This window comes from Lathyrus oleraceus, chromosome 7 (genome assembly GCF_024323335.1).
Source record: "Lathyrus oleraceus cultivar Zhongwan6 chromosome 7, CAAS_Psat_ZW6_1.0, whole genome shotgun sequence".
NCBI lineage: Eukaryota > Viridiplantae > Streptophyta > Magnoliopsida > Fabales > Fabaceae > Lathyrus > Lathyrus oleraceus.
Window position 1 is genome coordinate 505732683 of NC_066585.1, and position 10003 is coordinate 505742685.

Here is a 10003-nt window from a genome sequence, read left to right on the forward strand (position 1 = left end):
GTTCGTTAAGAGTGTCGCAGAACTTTGTTTGGTTCCTAATGTTAAAATCCCGATGAAGTTCAAAGTCCATGACTTTGAAAAGTATAAGGGGAACACCTGTCCACTCAATCATCATCATGTATGCTAGAAAGATGTCGACGCAAACTGATAATGATCAGCTACTAATTCATTACTTTCAAGACAATCTGACTGGTGCTGCTTATAGGTGGTACATGGGTTTGGATAGTGCGAGTGTTCATTCGTTCGATGATTTGGGTGAAGCATTTGTGAAGCAGTACAAATATAATGTGGATATGACGCCAGATAGAGACCAATTGAGGTCATTGTCTCAGAAGGATAAGGATACATTTAAAGAGTACGCTCAACGATGGAGAGAGCTTGTTGCTCAGATTACCCCTCCTTTGGAAGAAAAGGAGATGACCAAGTTTTTTCTCAAGACCCTGAGCTCATTTTACTATGAGCGAATGATTTCCAATGCCCCCAGTGATTTTACCGAAAGGGTAAACATGGGGATGGGACTAGAAGAAGGTGTCCAAGAGGGACCATTGGCCAAAGAGGAGGTTTCGTCTAGCAAGAAGTACGGCGGTGGGTTTGCTAGAAAGAAAGAAGGCGAGACTAATGCAGTATCTGTGGAGAGGCAGAGGAGGCCTCATGTCAGAAGAAGTCCACAACCCCGTCAACATCATCATCAAGTATCATCTGTTATTCCAATATTTTCAAACAATCAATCAACACCAGTTCAACAACAACATCAACAACCGCCACAACAAAGAACAAACAACTACAACAACAATAATACCAACAATCAACAACAACAGAACTTTGGGAGGAGAAAGGTCTCTTTTGACCCGATTCTTATGACTTATGCTGAATCGTATCCATCATTGGTTCTCAAGAGCCTTCTACAACCAAGAAATCCTCCACAGATTCCTGAACCACTTCCATGGTGGTATAAACCGGAACTCCGCTGTGCCTTTCACCAAGGAGCTCCCGGTCATGATATTGAGAATTGCTACCCCCTGAAGTATGAAGTCCAGAAGTTGGTCAAGAATGGGATGGTGTCCTTTGAGGACCGTGCGCCGAATGTCAAAGCAAATCCATTACCCGCTCATGGTAATCCTTATATCAACATGGTAGATGGTTGTCTTGGGGATTTCAAGGTATATGATGTCTGTTTCATTAGAATATTTTTGGTGATGATGCACAAGGATATATGTATGGTGAGTGATTGTAAGCATGACCATGATGGTTGTGCAATTTGCAGTATTAACCCCCGAGGTTGTGTGGTTGTGTGGTTGTGAAGAGAGACATCCAGAGGTTGATGGATGAATGTATGATCCAGATTCTTCAGTCCCGTCACTTGGGTGACGACGTGAATGTCATAGTTCATATATTCAAGACTCCAGAGAGAGTAGTAATCTAGTTCGACAGCAGCATCAGTAACAGTATCAGCAACATATTGGTATCACCGTTAGTAATACGGTTAGCGGGTCCCGTCCTGTATGCATCTAATAAAGTTGTCCCGTACCAGTATAATGCGACTATGTTAGAGAATAGTCAAGAGGTTCCATTGCCTACGACCAATTCTGTTGTAAGCATTGCTGATGTTATGAAGGTGACCCGTAGTGGTCGAGTTTTTGGGCATGTGTTCCCAAGGAATATAGAAGATGTATATGTCGGTAAGAAGGTGGATGTGCCTGTAGTAGATTCGGTTAGTGCTCCAAGATGTCAGTCTGGTGAATCCAGCGGTTTGAATCCTAATGATGATGATGAGGTACTCTGGTTAATTAAGAAGAGCGAATTTAATGTGGTGGAGCAGCTGCTCCAAACTCCCTCCAAAATTTCAGTGTTGTCTCTGCTAATGAATTCTGAAGCGCACAGAGAAGCATTGCAAAAGGTATTAGAGCAAGCTTATGTAGAGCATGATGTTACGGTGGATCACTTTGATCATATTGTGGCTAACATCACTTCCTGCAATAATTTATGCTTTTGTGATGAAGAACTTCCTGAGGAGGGTAGAACTCACAACTTTGAATTGCACATATCGATGAAATACAAGGAAGATGCTCTGTCAAATGTGTTGGTTGATACCGGTTCTTCACTGAATGTACTCCCCAAATCCACTATTTCCAGATTGTCATATCAAAGAGCTTAGATGAGGTATAATGGTGTGATCGTCAAGGCATTTGATGGTTCTCGTAAGATTGTGATTGGTGAGGTGGACCTTCCTGTGAAGATAGGTCCGAGTGATTTCCAAATTACTTTCCAACTAATGGATATCCATTCGGCCTATAGCTGTTTGTTAGGAAGGCCATGGATACATGAGGCATGAGCTATTATGTCAACTTTGCATCAAAAGTTGAAGTTTGTTAAGAATGGTAAGCTTGTTATCATCAGTGGAGAGAAGGCTCTTTTGGTGAGCCATTTGTCGTCTTTCTCTTATGTAGAAGCTGAGGATGAGATTGGAACTCCGTTCCAAGCTTTATCTGTTGTTGAGGAAAATAGAGTTAGGGCACCTATGTCCTCTTTTAAAGATGCGTAGAAGATTGTTGAAGGCGGTAATTCTAAACAGTGGGGCCAAATGGTAGAGGTCGCCAAGAACCAGAGTAGAGCCGGTTTGGGATTCCAACAAAGTTCGTCTGTGATTAGAGCCGAAGATGTGCAACCCAGCTTCCTTAGCGGAGGGTTCATTCATGGTAATGAACAACACTTAGCTGCAGTGATCGAGGGTGATGAAGATGACGACCACACCAATTTTGTGACGCATGGAAAGGCTTGCAACAATTGGACTGTTGTCGATATTCCTGTTATTGTGCATCACTCTAAGTAATTACATTTATTATTTTTGAAAATCCTTCTCATATTCCTAAGGGAGAAGTGAACGTTGTTTGGAATTTTCAAATTTGATCATTAATAAAATGCAATTCTATTCATCTACATCTATGATGTTTTATTTTTACTTTCTGCTTTTTTGAAAAAATGGTAATCACAAAAAACATAAATAAGTAAATAATAATTTGTCCATCTGCATAATATTTGGTCACCAAATCACTTATCTAAAATCAAAATATCAAATTATTATGCAGGTTGGTTCTTAAACCCATTGAATACAATGATCCTACTCCTTCGCCAAACTTTGAATTCCCTGTGTTTGAAGCTGAGGAAGAAAGTGATGAAGAAGTGTCTGATGAATTGTCTCGTCTACTTGAGCACGAGGAAAAAGCCATTCAGCCATTCGAAGAGCAGATTGAGTTAGTCAACTTGGGTTCCGATGATGATGTGAAGGAAGTCAAGATTGGGTCTCGATTGTGTCCTGAAGTTAAGAAAGGGTTGATTGATCTTCTTCAAGAGTATTCAGATGTGTTTGCTTGGTCCTATCAAGACATGCCTAGTTTGGATTCTGAGATTGTGGAGCATAGATTATCATTGAAGCCAGAATGCCCGCCAGTCAAGCAGAAATTGAGAAGGACTCATCCTGATATGGCAGTAAAGATCAAAGAAGAAGTGAAAAAGCAGATTGATGCCGGTTTCCTTATTACTGCTGAATATCCGCAGTGGGTGGCCAATATTGTTCCTGTTTCAAAGAAGGATGGAAAAGTCCGCATGTGTGTTAATTATAAAGATTTGAACAAAGTTAGTCTTAAAGATGATTTCCCTCTGCCGCACATTGATATGTTGGTAGACAATACATCTAAATTCAAAGTCTTTTCATTTATGGACGGATTTTCCGGATATAATCAGATTAAGATGGCACCCGAAGATATGGAGAAGACCACATTCATTACCCCTTGGGGAATGTAGCACCTCAAATTTGCCCTCCTCATTCATGCATTCATTTTAGGTCATTTAACATTTCATATTGCATTTTATCATGTCAATCAGAATTAGCTCCAAGAGTTTGTCGTCCAAGAAGCTTGGATATCATCCAAATCACTTTGTGGGTTCTATCTGAAGGATCAGTCAACACAAGGGAGATTGTGCATCAACTAGAGGTTTTCTTTAAAGGATCAAGCTTAATGGGCTCAGTACGATTCAAAATTCAACTATGAAGCCAGAAGTCAACTGTTGGTCAACTGAAGAGGAAATGGCCAGGGAATGACTTGAGTTACTTTCAAAGCGTTAATCTTGAAGGAGCAAAAGTTTGTTCATCAGTTGTCATGCTCGCTAGGCGAGCAGAATGGGTCGCCTAGCGAGTCCCAAGAAAAGCCACCAGAATCACCTGCGCTCAGAGGAATTTCCTGAACTGTCATGCTCGCTAGGGGAAGCCCACGCGTTTTTAAAAAAAAACAAAAAAAAAACAAAAAAAAAAAAAACAATAAAAAAATAAAAAGAAAATATAATAGAAAAATCTTGGACTTGGACCTCTCTCATTTGAGCCCACAAAGCCACGAAAATCAGGTTATAAATTCTAAAAAAATTCAGTGGAAAAAGGCTAGAGAGATTCTAACTAATTCAGAGCAACCTCTAGAGACTGAAGGAAACTCATCTGCAAAGAATCAATTCCCTCTCATATAAACCCTAAGATTGTTCTGCAAAGCCAACGGTGCAATTCAATTTCAATCGATCTCTCCAATCAGTAGGTATGTCATGTCTCGATGTATGGATCCTTGCCCCTGACTTTGAGTTTTGATACCCTTTTGATGCATTTGTTTGACAAGGGGTTTAGGCCTCATGTCCTTGGTTGCTTTTTGTGAGCTTTTTTGTGAATTTTAATGGCGTGATTCATGTGGTTATATTTTGATTCTGGTTTGGTGTAACTCTTGATTGCACGCAGTCTTGTTATTCTAACCTGTTTGTTGAGTTTTTTTGTGAGGGCTCACATGACTCTTGAAGAGATAGCTTGCTTGGTATTCCACTTTATTTGTGGGATACCATTTGGAGATTTATTCTGATTGCTTTGCTGACTTGTTTTCTTTGATGGTGCTAGCCTGAGAGATCTCTGGGTTTCTTATTTCTTTAGTTGTTGTTACTTCGGATCTTTATCCGTGTGGTAGATCTCTTGATCCCTTTTACATCTTTCCCGTATTTTACCGCTTTCTTAGCTGGAAAACATCGATAGGAGGCAATGTTTTTATGTGTTTACTTTTGTGCCCAAAGACCTCCAAGAAGAGGCACCAGTGCTAAAGACCTCCATGAAGAGGCAATTGACGGATAAAAGGGATTAGTAGTCAATCCCCTGTTATTCAGTGTGTCGTTCTTTAAGATCACACTACGTGTCGATGCTTCAGAACAAAAGCCCAAGATCTTTCGTCCGATCAGTCAGTGGAGAGGGTTCCACCTTTCTGAATCCCCACTTTTTGTCATGAGCTCACCCTGTCCAGGGTTAAGAGCTATGAGGTCTTATCCTCATTACCCGTTTGATCTGCTCACCCTGACGTTCAATGTTAGTGGTTAAGAGCCCATTTGATTACCTTTCCATGGATTGTTTGTCGAGATTGATATGACCCCTCTTGACTAAAGCCCTACCCACGTATGCTTGAGCCCCCTTGTTGGCATGTTTATTTTATGCATGTTTGTTTTGTATGGTGTGATTGTCTCCCCATAGGATTGCTACGCTTCGTATAGTCTCTCGTTTGCATGTCAATTAAGGTAGCACGGTTCCTTCGTCTAGGACTTCCTTTTTGCATGAGCATTCATAAAACACAAGCAAACTCATTGATTTTTCTTCTCCTAAGAACATGTTAACTCCTTCTACTACAAGTGAGTAAGTCTCCAAAGGTCGAGCACCCGGTAGATTGCGTAGTAACGTCATTCATCTAAAAACACAAACAAATAGGTTAGCCGAGCTACGGTGCTCTGATTCTTAATCCTTCTTGAGATACGTATGCAGTAGGGTAGGGCCTGTGCGAGCAATAACTCTTTATTTTCCCTACTTTGATTTTCTCTCTTTCGCATCGCATATAGGACTTTTTATACACACACTTTAGACATAAATAGCAATCGTGGATCCTGTGGAGTACCACAGACGTGAAGGGGTGCGATAACCTTCCCTTCACGTAACCGACCCCCTTACTCAGTTTTCTTTGGTTCGAGACTTTGTTTTATCCGTTCCCTCTTGGTTATGCAGTACTACCTTTCCCTCCTCTTGGGATAAAAGTACATAGTTGGCGACTCTACTCTGTTTCCTCGCCACCTCTTTTTGCGTTTGTACTTGGATTCGGGAAATCCGGGGAGCGATAGGGAACATTTTGTTATAGAGTGATACTTTTCGGTCTAAAGAATGCTGGTGCAACTTACCAAAGAGCAATGAGTACTCTTTTTCATGATATGATGCATAAAGAGATTGAAGTCTATGTTGATGATATGATTGCTAAATCCATTGATAAGGAGGAACATGTTAAGGATTTGTTGAAGCTATTCCAACGTTTGAGGAAGTACAAACTCCGCTTAAATCCCAATAAGTGTACATTTGGTGTTCGTTCTGGTAAGTTGTTAGGCTTTATTGTCAGTGAGAAGGGTATTGAAGTTGATCCTCCCAAGGAAAAATCAATACAAGAGATGCCTGCGCCCAAAACTGAGAAGTAAGTCAGAGGTTTTCTTGGCAGCTTGAATTATATCTTAAGATTCATTTCACACATGACTGTCACATGTGCGCCTATATTCAAGCTTCTTCGGAAAGATCAGTCTTGTGATTGGATCGAAGACTGCCAGAAAGCTTTTGACAGTATCAAAGAGTATTTGCTTGAGCCTCTAATTCTGTCTCCACCTATTGAAGGAAGATTGTTGATCATGTATTTGAATGTGCTTGATGAGAGTATGGGTTGTGTTCTCGGTCAGCAAGACGAAACTGGAAAGAAAGAATATGTGATTTACTACCTCAGTAAGAAGTTCACCGACTGTGAGACTCGGTATTCTATGCTAGAGAAGACTTGTTGCGCATTGGCTTGGGCTGCTAAACGTCTGCGTCAATATATGCTAAATCACACCACTTGGTTGATATCCAAAATGGATCCTATCAAGTATATCTTTGAGAATCCTGCTTTAACTGGGAGGATTGCCCGTTGACAAATGTTGTTATCAGAGTATGATATTGAATACTGATCTCAGAAAGCGATTAAAGGTAGTGTCTTGGCTGACCATTTGGCTCACTAACCGATTAAAGATTACTAGTCAGTGCAATATGATTTTCCTGATGAAGAGATCTTGTACTTGAAAATGAAGGATTGTGATGAACCATTGCTTGAAGTTGGGCCAGAGTCTGGTTCCCATTGGGGCATGGTATTTGATGGAGCTATTAATCAGTATGGTAATGGCATTGGGGCAGTGATTATTACTCCTCAAGGCCCTCATTTTCCGTTTACAGCTAGATTGACTTTCAAGTGTACAAACAATATGGCTGAGTATGAAGCTTGCATTATGGGGCTTGAGGAGGCCATTGATCTCAGAATCAAGTATTTAAACGTCTATGGAGATTCATATTTGGTTGTAAATCAAATCAAAGGTGAATGGGAGACGAATCAACCCGGTTTGATACCTTATACAGATTATGCGAGGAGGATTTCAACTTTCTTTACAAAGGTTGAATTTCATCATATCCCTCGAGATGAAAATCGGATGGCATATGCTCTTGCAACGTTGGCTTCAATGATTATGGTGAAATATTGGAATGAAGTTCCCAATTTGATTATGATGCGTCTTGATAGGCCAACTCATGTATTTGCTATTGAAGGAGTCAAAGATGAGAAGCCATGGTATTTTGATGTCAAATGTTTCCTCAAAAGTCAGATTCACCCGTCTGGGGCATCTTTGAAAGATAAGAAGACTTTGAGGAGATTAGCCAACAATTTCTACCTGAATGGTGATGTGTTGTACAAGAGAAACTTCGATATGGTTTTGCTCAGATGCGTGGATAGACACGAAGCAGACCTATTGATGACTGAAGTCCATGAAGGTTCCTTTGGTACTCATTCCAATGGACATGCTATGGCGAAGAAGATGCTGCGAGCAGGTTACTTTGGCTGACAATGGAATCTGATTGTTGCAAGTTTGTGAATAAATGTCACAAGTGTCAAATATATGCAGATAAGATTCATGTTCCTTCGACATTGTTGAACGTCATTTCCTCTCCATGGCCCTTCTCCCTGTGGGGAATTGATATGATTGAGCCCAAAGCTTCAAACGGACATCGTTTCATTTTAGTGGCAACTGACTATTTCATAAAGTGGGTTGAAGCGGCATCGTATGCGAATGTAACCAAGCAATTTGTTGTGAGGTTTATCAAGAATCAGATCATATGCCGTCATGGTGTGCCATGTAAGATCATTACCGATAATAATAATATGGTGGAAGCTCTTTGTAAAGACTTCAAGATTGTACATCATAATTCTTCTCCCTACAGACCCAAGATGAATGAGGCTGTTGAAGTTGCAAACAAGAACATCAAAAAGATCATTCAGAAGATGGTTGTGACGTGCAAAGATTGGCATGAAATGCTCCTATTTTCTTTGCACGGGTATCATACACCCATCACCACTTCAACAGGGGAAACCCCTTTCTCACTTATTTATGGCATGGAAGTTATGCTCCCAATAGAGGTTGAGATCCCATCATTACGTGTCTTGATGGAAGCCAAGTTGACTGAGGCTGAATGGTGTCAGACCAGGTATGACCATCTGAATTTGATTGAAGAGAAGAGGTTGACTGCCATGTGCCATGGTCAGTTGTATCAGCAAAGGATGACGAAAGCATTTGATAAGAAGGTTAGACCTCTGGTGTTCAGAGAGGGTGACCTTGTGCTCAAGAAGATTCTATCTTTCAAACCAGATTCTAGGGGAAAATGAACTCCTAATTATGAAGGCCCATATGTTGTTAAGAGAGTCTTTTCATGCAGTGCTTTGATTCTTACAACTATGGATGGTGAAGAGTTCACTCGTCCTGTGAACGTAGATGCAGTCAAGAAATACGTCACCTAAAAAACGAAAAGAACATCTCGCTAAGTTGAAAACCTGAAAGGGAGGGTTAGGCAAAAATGAGTGTCTCGGTGGATTGAAACCTGAAAGGGCAACCCAGGAAAAAGTTAGAGACATAAAAAAAAATTATTATCCTGATAAATTGAGTACCCCACCTTGGGGCAATTTATGCAAAAATAAGGGATTATGGAAAGTAACTGTATCCTGCTGATCTTTAGTTTTGAAGACATTCTTGAGCAAGTTAGTCAAGTCCGATTCATCATCCACAACCGACGCTAAGAGCACAATGGATAGCAAAGTTGGTATAAGGACTAGTGATCATTGTATTCAATGTAGCCCTTTTTCATGTAAATGACCATTTTTCAATTTTTGTAAAGATCTATGGAGTCTTGTCATTTACAGACTACCATCCTATTAAATAAAGTTGAGCTTTTATCCAATTATTTTTACTCTTATTTATTATTCAGCCAAATAGATTTAAATTTTATTATGATTATATTTGAAATTAAATTTTAAATCAAAATCATATTTTCTTAAATATATAAAAGCAGTTACTTTAAGCAATCGATATCATTTAAAGGAATATCAACAACGGTTTGAAAAAATGGTGAACCTTAAATATGGAGCATTGTTGGTTCTCCCTCGGCAGTGGGCGTGATCCCTATTTCATCCCCCACAGCTTTTCAGCAACCAAGTTTTGTTGGTTTCCCCAGCCAAGCTTGTTGGCCTCCCTTGGGTTGTAGGCGCGTTATTCCGGCAGTTTGCATGGTTTCGACAGAACTTTGCTTCCCAGTAAGTCATCATCGGATTCATCCCTAATCTTTGTTAACCCTGATTCAAAGTAGTTATTATGGTTATCCTCGGTAGGGTTGTCTCCCATTTGATACGGCGTTGACCTAAAATTCCCCGCAGAGTTTGTAGCAGTTTCCTCAGTGGATCCTCTCCTTGTGCTTTCCCCAGCCAGGATTGAGTCTTAGAGATGTTTGATTCTCTCCAGCAGTTGTTTCCCTCCTGTGAGGATTGGCTAGGAGTTGTATCGATGATTCAAACCCGTGACATTTGTATCCTTTGCGATCGTTTTGTCAGCATAATCA